The following is a 23,833-nucleotide window of genomic DNA, read 5'->3' on the forward strand; positions in this document are numbered from 1 at the left end:
ACCTTTCCAGCTCCCCTGAACCCCTGCTCCCTGACATTTGGGCAGTCAACTATTTACTTTGTGATTCAATTTCCCCAAAAGAGGAAGAGTTTATTCCAAAACAAAAATCAAGAAGAGAAACACACCGCCTATTACGAATGTGCATCTATCAATTCTACCAAGATTACACATTTTTCCTTGGGATAAGGAGCTGGCACAAACGGAGTACATAAATTATTCCTGTCCCCAGCCCCTCCCACCACATATCTAAGGGGTCAGGCAGGCAGGTCGATGGGGTACTAAAATGACTAAGGCAGAGGGGGCTGGGATTATCCTGGGGCAGGGTGTGGCTCTGTCTACTTATCTTCAATGGCTTCCCCTGGGGACTTTGTGGTCTTAATGGAGGCTGCATTAGCTGAGCTGGTGATTCAATTAGTTCTAAATGCTCCTGGCCTGAGAAGGAGGGATGGGAAGGTGGGGATTTGCTGACTCCTATTTGCCGGAAAGGGTTTCCCAAGACAATGGAGATGCAATTTGAATTCCCAAGCCCCCCACTCCTTTCTCCATTCAGGAGCCCCTGGGTCATCAACCCAAATGAGATCATGCCTGTGAAAGTACTTTGTAAAAGATTTTCATTACTCATCCCCTCTTAGGAGAAGGGCCCACTGCCTTCCCTGGCCATCCTTTGCTGTAGAGATTAGGGGCTTCCCTGAGACAGAAGGACCAGGATGTTTTGGGTAGTGAAGGCCCAATTCTCAACCTTGAGGAATCCTGAACCATTGTGAATGGGATGTTGTTCCTCTGCATGGTGAGGATGGGGGACTCGTTTCCTACAGGGGACTTATGTGGAGCCTCAGTTCTTTTGATTTTTTTTTTTTTTTTTTTGGTTTCTCGAGACAGGGTTTCTCTCTGTAGCCCTGGCTGTCCTGGAAATCACTCTGTAGACCAGGCTGGCCTCGAACTCAGAAATCCTCCTGCCTCTGCCTCCCAGAGTGCTGGGATTACAGGCGTGCGCCACCACTGCCTGGCTGGAGCCTCAGTTCTTAGCAAGTGCTGCTTGATAGCTAACAAGAAAGGTCAGGTAAAGGGATGTGGAGCAGAGAGGAGAGAGTCAAAGAGGACAAATGGTACAGAGATAAAAGTGCCATCTGTGCATCCTTTTCCTTTGTGGAAGAAAGTTGAATTGTCCTAAGGTCTGGAAATCACTCTGGAAGCTACCAGAGTTTCTTGGTTCTTTTGGGTCTTTTTGAGGGGAAAGCACCTTTGATCTACACTTTCATCCCACCTCAGGCTGTGTACAATGAGGAGTTAGCTAAGAAAGTGTCACCAGGTCCAAGTTTGGCTGAATCTTAAAACTATCTGAGAGCTCTAGAAAGCATCATAGCCCAGTCACACGCACAGATTCTAATTTCAATGTTCTGGCTGTGCAGCCTGCATGTGATTGGTTTTCATAGTAAAGGAGTTCTCAAAAAAAGATCCCATGTGGGGAAGACTGCTCAGTATACTGGTTAAGAAAGTGCTTGCTATGCAAGCATGAAGACCCGAATTTAGATCCCCACCATATAAAGAGCTAATCATGTAACTCCAGAACTGTGGAGGGAGAAGGGGGATAGGAGGATCTGATCATGTGGCATTGCTAGCCAGACCAGCTAGTCTCATTACACACACACACACACACACACACACACACACACACACACTTTTCCTGGTGTAAACCTGCCATGGCATCTTCAAGCAGTGACTATCTGATGAGCAGCATCCACTGAGTCCTATATTCTAACGTAACCATTTTCTCTCATAAGTTCATTACCTGGGGTAGAGATGGTCACATCTGTACACTCTTAAGAGTGAGAAAGAGAAGGGTGTGGTCACCCCTCTTGAGAAGGGTGTGGTCATGACTCACTCAGACACTTTCCTACACCCCTCTTCTTTCCCTAGCCACAGAGGTCATCGTTCCCTCCCAGTCTCCTGCCAAAGATACTTACAGTGGTTGGCAGAGAGCAGAGAACAATGAAGGAAAGAAAGGGCTAGTGGCTGCCAGGAGCTGTCAAGACTCCTTCTGGGGAAACAACCTCTTAGTTGTTCGTCTCCTTTCTTATCCATCCGGAAAACCTCTTCAATGCTGAAAGCGATCGGCCAGATACCCAAGAGGTCACTGTTTAGCACATTATCCACTTTCTCTGTCAGTAAGATCAACACCCATCAGGAAGGCTCTCAGGACCCATGCTGGAGCTGAGAGAGTGAAGGGGGGAGCTCAAAAGAAGACAGAAGACAGCTGCTGCTAGCACTGATGGGCTCTCGGGTATTTTACTAAAGACCAAGTCTAGACGCTCTTTCTTCCAATGGCGTGTGTTCATGAACATTTACAAATTCTGCCCTGTGATAACCATTCTGAGGATATGGGGCTTTAAAAGGAAAAGACTGTGCTAATAGAAAGAGAGCCGAGGCTAACAAAAGAAGTGAGGTTTGGTGATTAAAATCATACGGAAAATGGCCTAGCCCTTCCCAGGTACAACTCCAGCTGTGAAAGCTGGCAGCATTCAGAGTATGCTTCATAGACGTATTTTTATATATTCCATCCATTTCTAAAACAGTATATAAACGTGCCTGGGATCCAGAGAAACACAAAGGCCAGTTCAGGCTCAAACTGGGAGATTGCACGGTAAACTGACTGTGATATACAAAGCCATTTGGATGGTCTCATGAGTAAGGCCCCTGGGCAGTATGAGAACTCAGCTATCTCAGGCAGTGACAAAGGGGTAGAGGACCTTCAACTAAACAACCCCCTCCTTTTTTCATCAGCACAACCAAGTAGATTTGTGAAGCTGTAAATAAAGGGTACATGCAATTCAGAAGTGTGTCTTTGTCCAATTTGCTCAAAAGCGCCCAAGTGGCCTACAAGCGTCTCAGAACAAGTCTGTCCTGCCAAGAGCACAGGGCCAAGCGTACCTGGGTTCCAGCCCCCACTCTGTACTGAGGGAGCTTGGTAGAAAGATTAGAAGATGTAGTAAAGGAAAAGGAGGTATATACTTAGGTAACAAAGAGAATAATCAAGAATTTCCGGTGTTTCAACCATTGTTAATCTCAAGCTTAGCTTGAATGTAGGCCAGTATTTTAAATCTCCCAAGCATCCACTGACCTGACATGGTTGACACCCCCATATCATATCATATGCATATCATTTGCATATCATAATGAAATGCAAAATTAGATTAAAGGCTTTTCTGTGCAGAGATTTTATGCGCTGACTATTCCTATTGTCTGTACATTGAATAGTCCCAAAGGTACACGTGTTCAGTAGGGTTCAGTGTGGGGTCCTTAGAGCACTGCAGTGTGCCCTTGAAGGAGATGGTCTGGAGTAAGCACCTTGCTCCCTCCCTGGCTCACTTCCTCGCTCTGCACTGAACGGTATACTATGCCATGTGCTCCATCATTGCTGCCTAATGCCCACCAGATGCCCAAAGCAAAGGCCTTCCAAGCCTTGCACAGTGATCTCCAGAACTGGGAATTAAGCATTCTTTCTTCTCTCTTATGAGTTAACTACCCAAGGTTTTTCTGTTATTCCTACAGAATAGATTAACAGCACTGCTCTCACATGTGTTAAAATAAGCTGAATATTTGTCATCAGACCAGAGTTATGAATCACAGAACCAACTAAAGTTAAAGCTGAAAGAGAATTGGGAGTATAGCCCAGTAGTAGAATGTTTGCATAGTATGCATGGAACGCTGGATTTGATCCCACATGAATCCCAGTGTATGCCTACAATCCCAGCCCTTAGAACGTGGAGGCAGAAGGATCAGAAACTCAAAGGCCTGGCTGGAGAGATGACTCAGAGGTTACAAGCACTGACTGCTCTTCCAGAGGTCCTGAGTTCAACTCCCAGCAACCACATGGTGGCTCACAACCATCCTTAATGAGATCTGACACCCTCTTCTGGGGTATCTGAAGACAGCTACAGTGTACTTATATATAATAAATAAATAAATCTTTAAAAAAAAAGGAAGAAACTCAAAGGCCATCCTCAGTCATGTAATGAGTTCAAGACCAGCCTGGGCTATATGAGGTCTCTGAAACAGAAAGGACAAAAAGGAGCAGAGATGCCAACAGCTAAGACTAGCCAATTTCATAGACAAAACAAAACAAGCCAACAAAAACAAAAAAGTGAGAAATGTAAGTGCCTAGTTGAGGTCATATTGCCTCTCAGTTGTAGTCTTGGGGAATCTGAGAGGGAACGTATGGCCCTCACAGTCCCTGCCATTCACAAGCCTGAAAGGCCATGACAGGGGAAGAAAAAGCTGAATTGTAAGAGAAATATAGAAGTCGACAGTAACACTGACACAACTCAATGGTAAATCGGGGGTGGGAGAGGAAAAATAGATTTCAGAATTAGGTAAGGGCGGAACCAGCCAAGGGTGAACAGAGCGCTGTGTATGAAAGGCGAATGCCGTGCAGGACCATGGAGAGCGACAAGCTAAGGGAAGTGTGAAATCAGCCCTGTCTGGCTGCACCAGGCCTGTAGGGCAGCCTTGAAATCCGCCTGCCTTTCACAGCCTGTCGCTGGGGGTGAAGGAGAAACAGAGGCCCTGGTGAGTTAGGGGTACCGTAAGGATTGCTTCCTGTGTGTGGCTGGCGTTCAGCTGAAGGCCTGGGTAGCCCTAAACTTTCAGTAATGATGGGGTCCTTGAGACTAAGAGGTTAACCCATCTAATGAATGAGCCAATTCTTCTAGCCTGGGGACAGTAGAAGGGGACAGTATCCCCTTCTTCACCACCTGCTGAATGTCTTCCAACCTCACCTGTTTTCCTCTTTGATGGGGTTTTGTCAGCTTGAGTGTCAGCCAAGAACCCAGTATCTGTGTTTGTTCCACACAGAAGTGTTCTCGGCAGACCCAGGCACTGAGTCTAGACTGTCTCATAGGCATTCCTGAGGCCCCTCAAGCTCGCCCAGCCTTCCTGTCCCCCTCCTCCTGCTCAGGACTGAAAATAGATGCCCTTCTTGCAAATTTCAATGAGGTGTCTAATAGAGCTCCCAGTTCAAAGGGGGAAACATTCACTGTATTATGGAGAGGAGCCTCTAACTACCAAAAGGCTTCTCGAGCTACACAATCACACCAGAAAGATACAGACTTATAAACGGAAATGACAGTCCAGGAGCTAATAGACAAAACTGGAGGTGGGGTACTGGGGTCCCAGTAAGCCTCTCAGGTAAAGAGCCATGGTGCACTTGCACTCTATAGGGAGCCCGGACGCATAGAGCGTAAGAAGGTATCAGGCCTGGCCCAAAAGTTTTCATTTATCTCACCTACTACAGCTACACACACACACACACACACACACACACACACACACAGAGAGAGAGAGAGAGAGAGAGAGAGAGAGAGAGAGAGAGAGAGAGAGAGAGAGGTACTCTCAGCACGTTCCCTGAAAGGACTCTATGATCTGCACCACAAGAGCTATCCATGGGTGAGTTTAAAAGGGCAGACCACCGAGTTCCAGGATCCCCCAACTTCTCTTTCCATAGGTCTCTGGTAGGGCCTAGAGGTCTACATGCTTAGCAATGCCTGACTTCTATGAAGAGGTCAATACTTGGACTTAGCTAAAAAAATTAAAAAAAAAAAACCTGCAGAAAAGATTACATAACCTAGCCAAAAGCAAATTATCAGGAGGGAAGAGGGAGCCACAAGGTTAAAATTAAATCATTTGACTAGGCATGATGGTGTGCGCCTATAATCCCACCATTCAGCTTCTGGGAGGCTGAGACAAAAGTATCCTCAAGTCAAGCCAATCTTGGGCTGCAGAGTGAAACCCTGTTTCAAAACCAAAACAAACTGTAACACTTCCGTTCATCTGATCTGATCTTCCCTGCCTGCAAGGACATAGCCCGAGCACAGGACAGTGCACGAGGGACTCTGTACAAAGTTATGTATTTAGCTTTGCAGCAGTATGCAGCGTTCTTCAGCATCTATTTATATGACCATCCATTTAGCTATGCAGCTGTAGGGACTTGAAGCAAGGACTAATTCATCTCTCTTCTAGCTTCACCAAGGCCTCCCCAAACAGCTTAGCACTTAGACATGGATGGAGGCTGATTTATGAAAAGGATTATCCTGTTTGTCCTCGGGGGCCACACCACCGCCAATGTGACATCCCACACATTTGAGCTCTACTTCAAGTGGGCTGTGGCTGTGCCTCCAGGCACCCTCTGCCACTTCTGCTGTGACGTATGCTTGTTCACTGTACACACAGAGGACCAAGCCATTGTGAGGGTAAAAGGGAGTATGGGGGAGGGGGGATGAATATGAAAGCCACATCTTAACCAAAATCTCTCACTGTGCAACTTAATCCTATGTGACTTTGAGTGGGATCCTCACCCCTTTGAGGGCCCTTCTCCACCCCCCACTTACCCTATGACACTTGCCCCCCACCAAACAGGATGATTGGGAGTCTGTACAGCAGATGCTGGCTCAGCAGATGACCTCTACATAAAAATTATTCTTTATGGCTTCCACGGAGTTTGCACTGTCCAAGCCAAGATGAAATATGGAAGGGAGATGACTCGGTGACACTCGGCACCGAGTGCAGTGATTGAACGCAGCCTGTGAGTTACATTCGATACTTATTGAAATATGGCGATGAGGTTGGTTGCGGATGGGCTGTTCCTCCTTGGCTTTTTCAGATATTGGCTCCAGCAGGACACCCAGTGACTTCTTCTCCCTTTGCCCACACATCCTCCCTCAGAGGGACTAAAATGTGTTTAATGTTTCCACATGAATATGAGTCTCCCTTTATGTCTTGGTCCTTGTCTGGTGACTTTACCTTAGGTAACAGGCAACAGGAGGGAAACTAGAGAAATGGGTTAAAAGACCTTGGTCCCTTTATTCATCCTCTCTACCTGGCAGTGGGAACCCAGGCAAGTCCCCCACCATTGCTGGACCTCTGTTGTTTCTTACCCTAAAAGAATAAGAATACTACCACTTGCCCCACAAAGCCCTAAGATGAACTGATGGAACGAAGGTCTGTGGAGACACCTGCCAATCTGGTTGTTGGCCCCACCACAGTTAATTGACTGGCTCTGTAAAGAGGCAACAAGAGAGGCAGAGGCTAGACCTGGGAGGGTTTTCCAGAAGGGAAGCTTTTGTTACCCACAACAACCAGGGTGTTACAAGAAAGTCAAGACAGCTGAGATTCACTCTCTGTTCTCCCTGCCCAGTCACAGATCAGAGGTGAGTTATCATTCATTTTGGAGCCTTTGTTTGCTCAAAAATGAGATGCCTTTGCCTAATGGAGAACTCATAATAGTGTTGTTTTTCCTAAATTATCATATTAACTACAGATAATTAACAAGCGTATCCTTAATGCCGTGGGATACTGACAAACCCGCTGAACACATCTTGTTCCCTATAAATCATCCAGCCGTCCTTCAAGGCAGCTGTTTACTCCAGCTTCGGGGAGGAACAACACTGAAGCACTCTAAATCTGGTTGCCAGTGAGGATCAAGTCAGCTGCATCTCGGCTCTTCATCATCATCATCGCTCCGTGTTAAGGTGCTGTTCCTCGTTCTATTTATAATGGTGAGAGCTGGAGACAGCCCAAATGTCCAGCAATGAGGCAATCGCTTGGCAAAACCAATTAAGAGGGATACATTTAATGAGCAACATGCATTTGTACCTAAATGACAAGACTCAACACGGCGCCATTAAACAGGAAACATTGTGTTAGGCAGGAAAATAGTGTAAAATACTATGTATGCAGTAATTATGACTGTATTAATAGGGTAAATAATTATTGACTCATAACAGATGAGAATTTAAGGAGATAATGTGCTGTGTTTGAGGCTTGCTTGGTACCCTGAAGTGGAATGGGTTTGTCAGAAACCAAGTAAAAATCAGATGGTGGCAGTAGACCAGGTTGGTTCTGCCTCCAGCCAGCAGTGCCAGGTTCCTGAACCCTGAGAAGAGCAGCCATCTCCCCTCCCCCCACAGTGTCCCCTCCCTCATTTAGACCCCTCTCTGAAGTGCCCTTTTATTTATCATCCTCAACGCATCTGCATGCCTGGTGTTTAGGGTGGCAATGAGGGAAGGCATCTGTCATACCTCATTGTTCATGGTACAGAGGTCCTCTGTGCGAGAAGGACCCTTATTCTCTGCAGAAGTAGTTGGAGCTCTCCTTGGCCAGACTCCTTTCCCAGGAACTCAGCTGCAGGATAGAGCTGTCCAACTCTGGGGCCCAGCGAAGGCCTCAGCCTGAAGTCTGGCTTCAGGTGGCACAGAGAATTGGGGAGTTAGGTGGGGGAGAAACTATCTGATTAACCACCACCACCCTCAAATGCTCAGAAAGGTACAGGATGGGCCTGGCCACATTGTGAAGGGGAGGAAGCTCTGAACTTACTGAAGCAATTCCCCCAAAACCTCAAGAACTCAGTGTCTGCGGAAGCCTTCACTGGGACATTTATTTCAAGAACGTTTTTTTCCTTTTATCCCCAAGGGAAGGAGAGAGGGTAGTGCAAGAAGGTAAGAAAAGGTAGGGGAAACTGCTCTGGGGTAAAGTCAGGATGCTGACTGGCAGAAGACCAGAAAGTGGCCATTTTAGAGCCTCTTCCTATTCTTTTCCTGTAACCCAAGCAGACCTTAAATTTGCAATTCTCCTGCCTCAGCCTCTCAAGAGTATGATAGTTAATACTGACTTGCCAAGGTGCAAGATCTAGAATCACTGTGAAAACACACCTCAGCGCATGTCTGGGAGGGAGTTTAGACATCAGATTGACTGGGAGGCTTCAGTCCCTAGGCTGGGGTCTCAGACTGCATAGAAAGGACAAGGCTGGCTGGAACACAGGCTCCCATGACTCACTGGCTCCTGATTACAGATACAATGTGACTAGCTCCTGTCACTACTACTTTCCTGTCATGGCAGACTGTACCCTTGAACTGGAAGTCCAAATTACCCCTCCCATCAGTTGCGTTGTTCAGGTATTTTGTTACAACAAGAAGAAAAGTAACTGATAGACTAAGATTACAGCCACACCATCGGGCCAGGCTCTGCCTGTTCTTCTTCCCGGTTTACACACACTTTTTTCTGGCTTCTTAATATAAGCCAGTAGGAGAAGAGAAGGTGATTTAGAGACAAAGACTTTGGCTAATCCACTGGTCTCAGAACTTCTTCCCTGAAGTTTTTAGTCTTAAAAGGAACATGCTTACTCACTATGCTGCCCCACTGTGTCTGCCTAGGCTGGTGCTTGGCAGGGAGCAGGGACATGTGCCTCTCTGTGGAGACAGATGGAGGACATGGCTTCTCCCTCCCACTGCCCTGGGTGTTTGGGAAAGGTCTCCATCTCCTCCCTCCCTCACATCTGCTTGGCACCCTCTATCTCCTTGGCCCTGCCTCCTGCTTTCTGCCTCCTACTTTTAGTGAAAATGTATTTCTGGCATTCATTAGCACATGTAAGCAAAGTTAGAGATGAAGTCCTGAGGTGACCCAAATGCTACATTGTCTTCATTCTGTTCCTTGCAGTGCCTGTGGGAAGCCTTTAAATTGAGGCACTCAGATGAGCCCTTTATACCAGAAGTGCCAATAGCAGGAAGGCCAGTCCCTCAGGTACACATTGCCTGAACCTGAAAATGACAGAATAACAGACCAACAGAGACTCCTTTTGAGTACGAAGTCAAGTCATGAAAACACAGGTGTTCCTTGAGCACATGCAGGCTATAGACTTGCTTATTTATTTATTTAGAGACAGGATCCTCTGTAGCTCTGGTTGGCCTAGAACTTTTAGTGGAAACCAGACTGACTCTACTTAGAAATGTCCTCCTTCCTCTGCCTCCCAAGCAAAATGATTACATGTGTGCACTACCACACCCAGCAAAATAAGAATTCCTGATATCCAATTTGTACACAAAGGATCTGATGCTCTGCGAGGTTAAAAATCATTTCTAAGCCCACACAGCTGGCAAGTCATGAGCCAAGACACACAGCCAGGTAGACTGCAGATATATTCTCCTTAGAGAGAGCTGTAGCCTGTCCAACTGATAACCACAACAGGAAAGAAAATAGAGCGTGAAAGTAACGCTGAAATTACCACAAAGACAAATCCAAGGAACACGGAGATGACAGCACAGTACCCTCTGCTGAGCGTAGACTCCGGAGAGTTATGTTGTACCCCTAACTCACAGGTCTCTGCAAGCTGGCCAGGGGTGATGGCTGCAGCTAGAGAGAAGTCATTCTGTTGCCCAGATGCCCTGATTGTCATCTGGCCCTGCCTAAGGTGGGCAGAAGTGGGAGGCACCCTTTCACTTACCCAAAGCCAGGAGAGGCTTCACAGTTACCCAGAAAATGAATATGTAAATGGATGTGCTTCCAGAACCTGATCAGTCTGCTTCAAACTCCTCCTAGGAAATAGATTGTCTCAGAAAGCCACCAGCAGCTCACCAGCACGTTTCATAGACGCAGAACTACAGTCGAATTGCTCTGTGACTTACAAAGACTAGGAATTCCTTTCTCAGTGACCTGGAGACTAAGAAGAAAAACAAAACCAAGTCCAGGCACTGGCAGGCATTGCTGTCTGGGGAGGGCTGTTTTCTGCTTCCAAAATGGTGTCTTGATGCTGCCTTTACCAGAGGGGAGGAATGTTATACTCACCTGTGGCCAAAAGCCAAATCAAATCTCAAGGGGTACCCACTCCTTCCACCAAGGCCTTGTTACTTGTTATCTTTCTTACCACAGGAACAATATGAGAGAAAGATGTATTTGGGATCATGATTGAAGGGATACCATGATAGAGGGAAAGGGCAGCAGGAGTTTACAGCAGGACCTGCTTACACACTGACGGATTAGGAAGGAGAGAGCTCAGGTCAGAACCATCAAGGGTCCACCCAGCAAACCCTCTCCCACTCCCAAACACAGTGCCACGAGCTGACGGCCAAATGGTCAAGTACGCAGCCTATGTACACATTTAATATCCAAACTCCATCAGAGGATTTTCTAAGGACACATAATCCCTTCACAAAGATGAACCCTCGGGGCTAACCTTATTTCATGAAGCCCCCTCTTAGAAAGAGCTGTTCTTGTGTTGACAACGTTTGTAACCTAATGACCACTCTTCTTGCCAGCCTTCTAGTCTTCACCTGAGCTTACATTTTTAGCTCAAATGTCCATCAAGAATATTCTCTATACCATTCCCAGGCTTCGACCCCAGCCACAAAACCTAGATCAGACCTCCCACCATTTAAATAGTTGCCAAATTCTGTCCCCAGGGGACCCGTGGCATAAACGACGATATGTAATTACTGTCATCAGTAAGAAAAACCTACAAGTGAAAAATGGGGACAGAGGGAAAGAGCTCGTGGGCCAGCTAGATGACTCAGTAGATAAAAGGTTTTGCCACCAAGCCTGAGGATGTGAGTTCAATCCCTGGGACTGGCATGGTGGACAGAAAGAAGGGCCAGGTGCCTCCTTAGGCTGTCCTTATCCCAGATTGAATGTCAGGGTCAGGCGGCTGTTTGCCCTAAGGAAGGATGTGATGTTTCTCTTCCGGAAGTCTGTGGGTTTTCCTGAAGATGACATTTATCTTTATTGTCTTCCTCTTCCAGTGAGGGAGCTTCAGGAACGCCTAGGTCCTCTTCCTCCTTAACAGCTCCAGTGATGGAAGGCAGTAATCCTTTTCTCTCCCTGTCCCTGCTAGCGATGCTACATGAGACTAAACTTCTGATACATGAACCACTGGAGGACAAACCCCAGCCAGACCATAGCAGGAAGTGTCAGTTAGCTGACCTGAAACTTTTCCAGCGAGCCTTTTCCTATATGACAGGCAGGCTTCCTCTAGGAGACAGAAGTAACTTCACCAGACACTGACCACCTTTTAGGAAGGCAGTGGCTTCCTGATATTAATATTTTGGTAGCAGAGTTATGAATGGGGTGGACAAAAGCAGAAGCAAAGGAATCAAAGGGGCAAACCACGAAATCTATTGCTTCCTCTGGGCAGACAGGCTTGAGGTTGAGGAAGTGCATTAGCCACAAAGAACAGTTCTTAGACTTCAGCTCTGTCTTCTGTGATCTCACCACCCAGCTCCTGACTGCATCCTAGCTCCTTGGGGATGGACCCCAGCTCTGCTCAGGAGCGCTGAGAATCAGGTCCAGGAAAGAGTCTAGAAGGAAATTTTGGAAAGGAATTCTTAAGAAGGCCTTGTAGTATACTCTTGGCATCAGATAGGAAAGAGCAGAGCACACCTATCCTGAAATCCAGTCAGCTTTGGCTCCCTGCTTGTTTATTCCAGCAAAGGGATGGAGGACAGTGGCCTGCCTGTGTGAATAGTTCCCACTCCCTGTGGTTTCTGAAGAGCTGGTTGTACGAGGGAGAGCCCTTTCTCTCAGAGACACAGCCTCACAACTAGCCAGGGCAACAGTATTGGTCTCCATTCTTTAACGGCTCCATCTGTGAAGAATGTCCCATATTTAATTTTTCCACGCTCGACACAATGCTGCCTGCATTTTTTAGCACAGGTTTCTGTTTAGTATAAATCCAGCAGCTTTGAGAGCTTGCTTCTGTTGTCACCTTAGACATATTCTGTCCCAAGTCCACACCAAGTCCCTGCCACGATGTCCCTCCAAATATACTATGCATGTTCCCTGTATTTAGATCCTTGTCCCAGTACTCACCATGAGAGGCAGGAGATAATTTGTCCCCATTTGGAAATCAAGAAAGCACAGTGGGAAGGGAATAGGCGCATGGATGAAATGCCAGGGCCAGGCACAAGTTGATGAATTCCAAAGACATTTTTCTCAGAATATGTTAATATATGTGTAAAATTTAGCAGCTTAATAACAGCTTGAAGTCCACAACCAGTGGCCTTAACTACACTGTTGCTGTATAGCCATCATCGATGAGTCCTGTCTTCTCTTTCTTTCTTTTGAAACTCTATATCCATTAACAACAGTTCCCGCTCCTCCTGTTTCTGTGTCTGAGATGACTATTCTAGTTGGTAGAATCATATGGTTTGGCTGGCTCATTTTGAAGAACATAATGTCCTCAATATATAATCATGTTGCAGCATATGTTAAAATGTCCTTCCTTCTTAAGGCTGAATAATATTCCACTTTACAGATATGCCACATTTTATCCATTCATCTGTGGGTGGATACTGCAGTTGTTTCCACGTTTTGGCTATTGTGAAAATGGCTGCTATGACTGTAAGTGCATTGTGAACTTATTTACTTGGGGTATGCATTCAGAAGTGGAATTGATCAATCAGATCGCTATGTTTAATTTTTCAAAGATTTGTTGCTCTGCTACTTTCCATAGCTATGAAGCTGCTTTTACATTCCTACCAGCAGTGTAGAAGGTTCCTGTTTTTTTCACACCCTGTCAACAGTTATTTTCTGTTTGTTGGTGTCAATTGATAGAAGTCCTCCTGAGGAGTATGTAACAGCAATTGAAAAGCACCCAACTATGAGCATTGAGTCCATGTCTCTCTCTCTCTCTCTCTCTCTCTCTCTCTCTCTCTCTCTCTCTCTCTCTGTGTGTGTGTGTGTGTGTGTGTGTGTGTGTGTGTGTGTGTTTGTGTGTATTGGGGGTATATGTGTGTGTATATGAGTGTGTTTGTGTATGTGTGTGTGTTTATGTATGTGTGTGTGTGAGTGTGAGTGCATTTGTGTGTGTTAAGATAGGTAAGAACTACTTAGACCAGGTGCTTTCCATCCCACTGAACTCTTTTGTCTCTTTATAAACGCAGGCAGAATTTAAAAAGAAGCTTGTGGGTTGGTATAGGTTGATCTGTTCCTTTAAGATTCATAGTCCAGTTCTCAATCTATAAAATTAAACAAAAGCCTGGCTGGAGAGAAGCCAGCAGATGAGGTCTATGCCTGACTAGGCATCACCCAACTCCTAAGGGTGTCTAAGGACCTAAGTCCACTAAGACATCATTCAATCCAGTTCTCACAGTCAGAAACCGAAGACGGTTTAAAATTTTCTTTTTTTTCTTTTCATTTTACTTCCAAATACACAAATCTCGTGTGTGTGTGTGTGTGTGTGTGTGTGTGTGTGTGTGTGTGTGTGTGTGTGAATGTGTGTATGTGTGTGTCTGTCTGTCTGTCTGTCTATAAATACAAGGCTTTTCTATACCAGCTCTAGCTCACAAATAAAGACCCGGAGATTTGTATTTCTAGTGTTTATGGTCTTAACTTGCTTTGTTCCCCGCTAGCTCTTAACTTATATTAACGCATTTATACTATTCTAAGTCTGCCACATTTGACTGGTTACCTCTCCTCAGTTTCATACATCTGACCCATACCTGACTCTTTCCTAGAGTTCCTATCTCTCTGGCAGAACTTCCACCTTCTTTTTTGGTTTGGTTTTTTTGTTTGTTTGTTTGTTTTTTGAGACAGGGTTTCTCTGTGTAGCCCTGGTTGTCCTGGAACTCACTCTGTAGACCAGGCTGGTCTCGAACTCAGAAATCTACTTGCCTCTGCCTCCCAAGTGCTGGGATTAAAGGCGTGCGCCATCACTGCCCGGCTTTCCTTGCCTTTTGCTAATAGGTGTGAGCTCTTTGTTACAGGTGATGCCTTTACATAGTACACAAGAAATTATCCCTACAGTTAGTCAGTCAGTCAGTCTGTCTGTCTATCTGTCTTCTGTGTTTCCAGGTCTGTCTTCTGTGTTTCTCAAGACTGGTTTTGTGCTTGTACCCTCCTGCCTGAGAGGTTCTGCTCATGTGAAGGCTCCTCTGAAGATTGCTGCCACCATGCTTTGGGAAGAAAATCCATTTCCACAAGAGACAAGGATTCCCTGGGACAGCCACTCCCTCCTTAAATTTCAGACATCTCCAAGTGATCCTCCACTCTCCAGGTCCCAGAGTGGGATGGAGGATTAGGAGAAGCCATCCTCAGAGTTAATGTGGTTAAGGCCAGGAGCATCAGAGACCCACATAACTCCATCATCTACCCACTCTGGCATCAGAAAGAGACATAGATCTTCATTCTACATTTGAGTCACTAACCCACCAATGGCTTGCCCCAGAAGATAGTTTCCCATAATTTTGCAATCATGCTTTGAAATATCAAGAAAGGGTGCCCCCCAAAAAACTTATTGAACCATTTCATTTCTGGTTCCCTTCTGCTGTGGCAAACATCAGATGTCTGTTTTTCCATACTATATGCTATCCCCTCCCTTACCTAGTCTTTAAAGGAAATATATTGAGTCTAATAAGGGCCCTTTAAGTTCCTTCCTTTCCACTGCATTCCCTGAGAGCATTGAATTTCAATTGCCACTCCTGGGGAAGAGTCCAAGGAAGGATGCCTGGCGCTGTATATGATACGGGGCTCAGTCAACTAATATTAATAAAACTCCTTATCTTTCTCTGACAGAACCCTTTATATACCTTCACCCTCAACACACACACACACACACACACACACACACACACACACCTTATTCCCTTCCAGTGGGAGCCTTCATTTTTTTTATAAGGCCATCTCATTGTGAGTGGTGACAGGCAATAGAAATGATGTAATAATCATTTCATTTGGCTCAATATATCATTTAGAAAATAAAACCTCTCCCCTTCATCAGATGATGGCCAAGAGGAGAAATGGCTGCTTCTGGTCAGTAATTTATGTCTGTTAAACAGAATGGATGGACTCTCTATCCCAAAGCGCTTGTGTCTGTGTTTTAATGTACCTGCTACATATTCGGCAGGACCCATAAAGCATCTGTCAGATGGGCTGTTCTGAGTGGGAAGCACTTCCTCCCCCTGCAGCAGGAACATGAGGCAACTGGTGACATTGCATCTGCAGTTAGGTTTTTCCTACAGCGACAACAGCTACTGCAAACCCTCTCATCTTTATTCAGTCCAGGACATCAACCCATGAGACGGTACCACTAAGAGTTACGGAGGATCCTCCCACCTCAATTAACATAATGTACATAATCCCTCACTGAGGCTTGTCTTCTTCAGGATTCCAGGTGCCATGAGGGCCAATTCTCTAGAGCTGGCCACAGCTCCATCTGCCTTGCTTTCTTCCTTGGTACCAGGTTCACCTGAGTCTGTCTTTGTAGGAGACAGGATAAATATGGGATGCTAGGGGAAGTGTAGAAAATTGTGGCGATGAGGGTAAGAAAAAAAATGAAGGCCAGCATGCAATGATCAATTAGTGGCATTCTGGAAAAAAATAAAGAAAAAAGAGAGAGAAGGAAGAAAACCATTATTTAGTGTGTGCCGGATAGTATATTAGAACATTAAAATACAAAAAATCTCAAAGGAAATTAATTTTGTTGAAGCAGTATCGACAATAAAATAGATGTTTCCCTTTTATGTATAAATATAGTGTTGCTGTTTCCCTCTGCACTGAGAGGCCTCCGGTGGATTTACCCACAGGGCAGAGTGGCTGGGCCAGTACTTCTGCACCCTCCTGGTCTAATTTTCATTTGAAAACAGCAACTTCCATTCATCTACTCAGAACCAAGACTGACAACGGAGAACTAAACTAAATAGTGAATTATTTGTTGCATTTGTGATTTCAGGGTGTACACACATGTGTGTGCGTGGAGTCAGGGATAACACATACGGGCACGTGTGTGAAAGCCAGGGAACAGCCTGAGACCCTTCTTGATGCTTTGTGTATTTGTCTGAGTGTTGTTTTCTTTTGTTTGTCTTGATTTGAAATATTTATTGTCTTACCCGGAATTTGCCAATTTGGTGAGGCTAGCTGGCCAGTAGCCTCAGGAATCTGCCTGTCTTGGCCTCCTCAGCACTGAGATCACAATTACACACCACCACAGTCAACTGTTTTACACAGGTTCTGGGAATTAAACCCAGGGTCCCAGTCTTGGACTTTACCAACTGAGATGTCTGTCCACAGTTACCTTTTCATCCAACAACTATTTTTGAGGACTTATCACATTTCTAGCACCTTCTTGACCATGAGGGGCTCAAGGGTGAGTGAGGCACAGTCATTGTCTCCAAGGGCCCGGTTGAGATAGCCAAGACATAGAACAGAGTTTGATTCGTTACTTGGGTCAGGTTGTTAATGGTTCATTTTCATTTATTTTTAACTTTGAAAAGAAATTCAAAACTTAGAAGAACAGGAGGCCCATCAGTGAAAAAGGCAACCCAAAGTCTGCCTTCAGATTACTTCACAGAGCCCTTCTTCAGTCCAGACCTAGTAGTACCTTATCATGGACTGGAACCTTGGGGCATATTAAGTGAAAGAACTCTGGCCATGACCAGGAGTCTTTCAGTTGGAGCTGGTCAGAACTGTTCATACAGGAAAAATCTGGCCTAGAAGCTAAACATCCTGAGACACTGAGGAAAGAGTTCCTGCCTCAAGAAGACAGAGGGCCCTGTAGAGACAAAAAACAAAGTCCAGTGTGGAACTCAACAGCCTCCCTGGGTGCTCAGGAAGTCTATGAAATTTTATCCACATAGAAGGTCCTGTGACTCCTGTCAGGCCCCTGTCACTGGTACTCAGTACATAGTTTGCTGCTGGTGCCACAGTTCTAATTCTATACATTCCTTCAGAATTTCTGTTTTCTCCGAAGGACCATCACCAAGAAAAATCGTACTGAAGTTCATTTTATGCAAAGGGATATTTGGTCCAGTTGAGGTAGCTATGAAATGGGATTACTGAAGGGACAAGAGAAGAGATAGAAGACCCTGAGCCTCACTCTGGGCTAGTAAGAGCCAACGGGCCACCTGGGAGAGACAGACACTAAAACACACCCCAGCCAGTATCTCTTGCTAGAATTTTCCTTTCTTGACTTGTTGAGGTAGGAAGGCCAGGTAGGGTCTCTGAAGACCCCTCCCTGATTCTTCTGCTCAGAGTACAGGAGGTCATGAAGCCAGAGACCTATTTGGAGCTCAGGCCACTACACCAACTCTGGGTGGGGGGACATTTATTAGCTGAACGTAAACCCTATTTCTTGCTCTATCAACTTTAAACAATATCCATTGACTTCTCTGTATGAAATACAAGGATTTGAACTCAAACTTCCCTGCTTTAAAGCCTAGATCGATGTCTGTGTCTCATGTTATCTTTTATAGATAGTAATATGTAGTGCTTTAAAACAATACATAGAGATAATATTTTGGAACATTAACCATCCAGTATCTTCATTCACTGTCCCTCACCTTTGGTCAGTGTTTAGGTGTTCTGACTGTAGGATGGCAATCTATATGCTCCCTTCCTTGCTGTTTTCTACCTACAGGTAAATATTCCTATTAATTGACAGGGTTAACATTTATATTTTGTGGGTCCTTCTCTATCCTCTAGGATTTCATGGGCTTGCTCTCCCTGCTTTGGGTTGTTTCTTAGCGTTCACCTAATCACGGTTGCATACAGCCCACTGCCCAAACACATAGACTAAGGTATCAATCATTTTACATATCTGAGAGTTTAATCCCCAGACCATTCAAAGAAGAATGGTCCCAACATTAAAAGTTCAACAAATTCCCTTTCAGACCGCCCAGCAGTAGTTTGCATCATAAAACATTTTGCTTCCTGTCTGAATGACTTTTGGGACAGGTATTTTTTGTTGTTGTTGTTTGTTTTTTGTTAATTCATATTCAAATACATTTTGTGTTGTTAGTGGGTAGTTTTTTTTATATTCCTGAGATTTTCCATTCTTTCAAGGATATTAGCTTCCCTAAGAGTTCCCCTTTGGGGCTGGGAAGATGGTTCAGTGTATAAAATGCTTAATACCTCAAGGTATTAAGCCTTAAGTTCAAGTCCTCAGAACCCATGTATCCCCAGGCAGAGTAGCGCATTTGTAAGCCCAGTACTCCTACAGTGAGAGTGACATCCAAGACTGTCCTCTGTCCTTCACATGTGTCTGTGCTGTGTCTCTGTCTCTGTCTCTGTCTGTCTGTCTGTCTGTCTCTCTCTCTCTCTCTCTCTCTCTCTCTCTCTCTCTCTCTCTCACACACACACACACACACACACACACACACGCACACACGCATACCCACACTCAGGGAATGCTCCCCTTACTGAAGACCACTTTTCTTAACTATCCCAGTCTGGTCTGGTTGTCTTTCAGCTTCATTGCCTCTTAAGTGTTCCCCTGGTTTCTCTTTCTCTTTCTTTACCTCCCTGTTCTTCTGGGATGCATCATGAAATACTTCCTGAGAAAAGTAAATGAAGAGGCCAGGGATACTGATCAACAGTGGAACACTGGCCTCCCATGTGTACAGAACTAGGTTTAACCTCTGATATGATACAGGAGGAGGAAAAACCTATATGGAAATTAAAAGTCCCTATTATTTTGTCCAGATATTTGATTGACAGTTGAGTTTAATAGAAAAACAAAGTTAAGTCTGTGGTCATTTGAATAAGAATGGCCACCATAGGCATGCTCACATGTTTGAATGCTTGGTTCCCAGTGGGTGAACTATTTGGGAATGATTAGGAGGCACGGCCTAATTGGAGGAGGTCTGGCCTTGTTGAAGTTGAAGGAGGCAGGTCATTAGGAGCAAAACCTTAGGCCAGACCCAGTGTTTCTCTGCCTGTCTGTCTGTCAGTTTAAAAGCTGCCTGTAGGTCAGGATATAAGCACTCAGCCCAAGTGTCTGCCTGCCTGCTGCCAAGCTTCTCACCATGACAGAAATGAACTAACTCTATAGAAGCATGCCCCCAGTTGAATGTTATCCTTTATAAGAATTGTCTTGGTCATGGTGTCTCTTCACAGGGATAGAACAGTGACCTAAGACAGGTCCTATTTTTTCAGAACTTTGGAAGCATTATTGGATTATCTTATAGCACTGAGGACTGCAGATAACCAACTACCAGTTTATTTATTGTTGTTATCATAAGATCTATTTTGTTTTCATTTATGGGTCAGGGGAGTATGTGTACATGAGAGCAAGTGTCTGGAAAGGCCAGAAGAGGGCATGGATCCTCTGGAGCTAGAGTTACAGGCAGTCGTGGGCTGCCAGATGTGAGTCTGTGTGCCACACTCTATTCAACCTCCGGAGCACATGCTCTTAACCTCTAAGCCATTCACCACCGCAGCAGCCTCACTGGTGGAACTCCATTGCTGTGACTTAGTTCATCTCTCTGGGAGATCTTCAGGTCATCCTGCTATCCTTGGTGCTCCAGAATTTACCAAGAAGGTGTCTAGTGTCCGGTTGTCTCCTTTGGGTCTTGTTTACTATGGTAGGCCCTCTTAAAATTAAGGTTCTTTTTTACTTTGAAAACCTTTATTATGCTGTTTCTTTTTTAACTTTTATTTTCTCTGTTTTTAAAAATCTAGGATTTCTTTTTCTGTATGTTTGTCCTTGAGGTTGAATTCTCATGTATCTTACCTTTTTTACCAATATCTCTATAGATTTCATTCTATATTCTAAAATATGTTCTTGATTTTATAAACCAAGTTTGTTCTGAACTCATTTCAGTGTTCAAGATTTTTTTTTAATCTCTGAGAACTGTTTCTTTCTGTTTTTATCCATTACATCTTACTCTTGTTACATGGGTGCAGTATATGGTGTGTGTGGGAGGGGGCTGTGTGTGTCTGAGTCTCCAGATACCCTTACATACATGTGGAGGTCAAAGTCAGAGAAGAATAGTCAGTCTTTCGCAATTGCTCTCTTCTGCCTTATTACATTGAGATGTGCTCTCTCACGAAGCCGGGTACTCACTGCTTCTACTGGGCTGGCTAACTGTCAGCAAGCTCTTGGGATCTGCCTGGCTCTGCTCCCCAGTGCTGGAGTTACAGCATGCAGAGTCATGTACAGTTTTAGATGCATTATACCCTTGAATCAAGAGTATAAATTACAGATGACTTTTCTGATCTAATTTGGTTTCAGGGGTGATGGGGGTCAGTCTGTTTATCTTGGTCTATTCTCCCTTCGTTCCTTTAATTCCTGAGGTCCTTGATTATCCTTTCATGGTTAAAAAGGACTAAGCAGCTGATGCTTGCTCTTCCGCATTACACAGACTCCAAGAAATGGATTTGCTTCTCGTTGTGTCTCTTCCCTAGGATTCTGATCCCCCTGCACGAAGTGTGAACTGGTGTCTGGTTACATGCTGCAGGTTTTGCTTTTTGGAGATGGCTTGATATTCTACTTTTTTTTTCTTAGTTATGGCATACATTAAAATACCTGATTCATTTCGTCTTCCAGAAAGGTGTTGACCTTTCTTGCATAGGAGCCACATTCCTAATTTCTTTGCCACAACAGACATCTCGTCAGTGGCAAAGGTGAAAGTCTGTGTTCTGCCGATCATCTTGAGCCAGAAGTTCTCATGGAAAATGTGTTTGAATTCGACTACGAATTCCATCTACAAATGCTATCCCACGATGTGCCAAACAGTCTGTTTGCCTTTAATAGGTTACTGGTAAAAGTGTTAGACTAAAGATTATGCTGAGTCTATTTTTATTAAAAATTTACTACGGAAATTCAAGGTGGACTTAAGAGAACTGCTTCAAAGGCATAAGGGCTGAAAGGCCAAGGTTGGCAGCTCCCCTGACTGCAGCTGCCAGAGCAGGCAAGGGTTGGAGGCCACTTGAGCTCCTACTGGGAAGAAGCCAGTGGCTGTCAGTCAGGCGCCAGAGTCCACGCCCCGGGGCTTTGATCCTGGGTTTCTTACCAACTTTTTCTCTGAATCAGCTCAACTGCCCCTTAGCACACACCTGCTTCTCCTAGACACCCAGGAGCTTCGAGTGCAGAAAGGAGGAAAAGCTAGATTCTGGTCTAGGTTTGATCCACCACCACTCTGCAGAGTCACAGGAGGTGAAGAGCCTTCCCAAAGTATTATCTGGAACTCCAGAGGACAAAAATAGAAAGTGATTTGTGCTAAGAGGAAATTTTGTCAGAAAGAGCTGATAAAAAAAAAAATCAAAGAAGCCTGGTAGCCTCAGCAAGGATGCAGAGCTGAGGGCTGGGGACTCTAGGAATTGTCACACATTCCCTTCTCCTGGTCCTTTGTCCCATGCCTCTCTCTTCTTGAATATTCGCTTGTCACTTAGTTTTTATCTAGAGTGTCTCAGGATGGTGAAAGCAACCTAAGGGAGAAAGAGTTTATTCCGACTCACAGTTCAAGCTCCAGTCCATCAAGGCAGGGAGGAGAGGCAGGAGCCTGCAGCAGCTGTCACATCACATGTGCAATCAACAGAAAGCAGTAAACTCAGCATGCTTCCTCCATCCATTTTACTCAGTCTGGGATCTTTTGCCTCAGGAATGGTCCCACCCACCATTAACATAGGTTTTCCTACAACAATTCCATTCATAAAGATCATCTCCTACAGGCCTGTTCAGTTGGCCATCTCCCAAGAGATCCTAGAGCCTCTTGATAGTTAACTCTAACAATCACAGTTTTCCCTGGCAGAATGTGAATTCCCATCAGGCTGGGGGTTTGCATCTATATAGGTCCAGTCTTTTACAGAACCCAACTTTCCTTTAGACAAGGGGCTAGAAACCTAGCAGGACCTGCACTGTGAGTTTTGTAGTCCATGCAACTGCTCTGCTCTATCACTGCATCACAAAGTGGCTAAAGCCAATAGGTAAATGAAGTGGTAATGGAATTGGGTCCCCAAAAACTTTATTCACAAATATAGAATGACAGTGGGCAGTATTTGGTACTTGAAAACAACCCCAAATCTTCAGAAGATAGATATATACTGAATGTCTCAGTATATATGAGTTATCAGTCCCTTAGTGGATGAAAGACAGAGAAACATGGCTACCGTTTGGTAAAAACCTGAGGAAGGGCATGCACTTACCAGAGAACAGAGTGTATCCTAATTTGTTTCTCAGCTGCTGTGTTAAGACACTGAACAAAACATGTGGGGAGGAAAGGGTTCATTTGGCTTACAGACTATGCAGTCCAACACCAAGAAAAGCTAAGACAAAAAGCAGACACAAGAGAGAAACATGGCTTACTGCCTTGCTTCCCCTGTTCGTTCTCAGTCAACTTTCTGATACATTCCAGGATCACCTGCCTAAAGATGATAGCACCCACAGTCAGCTAGGCTTTCCCACATAAATCATTAGTCAAGATAATTTCCCACAAACATATTCACAGGCCAACCTAATGGAAGCAGTTCTTTAACTGATGGGCCCTGTTAGTATTCTGTCTAAGCTCCACGCCACACTTACCTGGCAACAGTCAGGTATGCCCCGCCCCATAGACCTGGCCCACTATAAAAGGGGCTACTTGACCCTCCTCTCTCTCTCTCTCTCTCTCTCTCTCTCTCTCTCTCTCTCTCTCTTTCTCTTCTATCTTCTATCTTCTCTCTCTCAGCGCTCTTGCCTCTTGGCACTCTCACCTCTCTGCCCCTCTTGTACTTTCCTCCCCTCCCCCCCTCCCTCCACGAGGTCATGGCCGGCCTTTACTCTCTCTCTCTCTCTCTCTCTCTCTCTCTCTCTCTCTCTCTCTCTCTCTCTCACACTCCCATCCTCTGCCCTGAATAAACTCTATTCTATACCATGTCTGTGTGCATGTGATCCCTCACAGGGAAGAGGTGCCTGGGCAGGGGCCCGCCTAGGCATCCCCTTCCCCCACACTGCCATGCCACACTCCCTAAACCCCTTTTCTCTCTTTTTATGCCCCTTCAGTCCCTCTTCCCATGTGTGTCAAATTAACAAGCGAAATTAGCTATCATAGCTCCACATCTTGTCAATTTGATGCACAAGCAAATCACCATTAAACCATAACGTGTCCTTGTCCCTAAGAACTCATGTTAATCTTCCATTATAACACAGTCTGCCTTTAAAAAGATTCCGTTTTTTTTTTAAACTCCAACATTTTATGAGTCCAAGACCTTACTAAAATCGAAAGTCTCTTAACTGTGAGGTCCTACAAAATCAGAAACAAGCTGTAGAATTTGCTATTGTAAGAATCAGAACCCAGTTACAATTAGACCAAAGAAAACTCAA

The sequence above is a fragment of the Apodemus sylvaticus genome, chromosome 2 (genome assembly GCF_947179515.1).
Source record: "Apodemus sylvaticus chromosome 2, mApoSyl1.1, whole genome shotgun sequence".
Classification (NCBI taxonomy): domain Eukaryota; kingdom Metazoa; phylum Chordata; class Mammalia; order Rodentia; family Muridae; genus Apodemus; species Apodemus sylvaticus.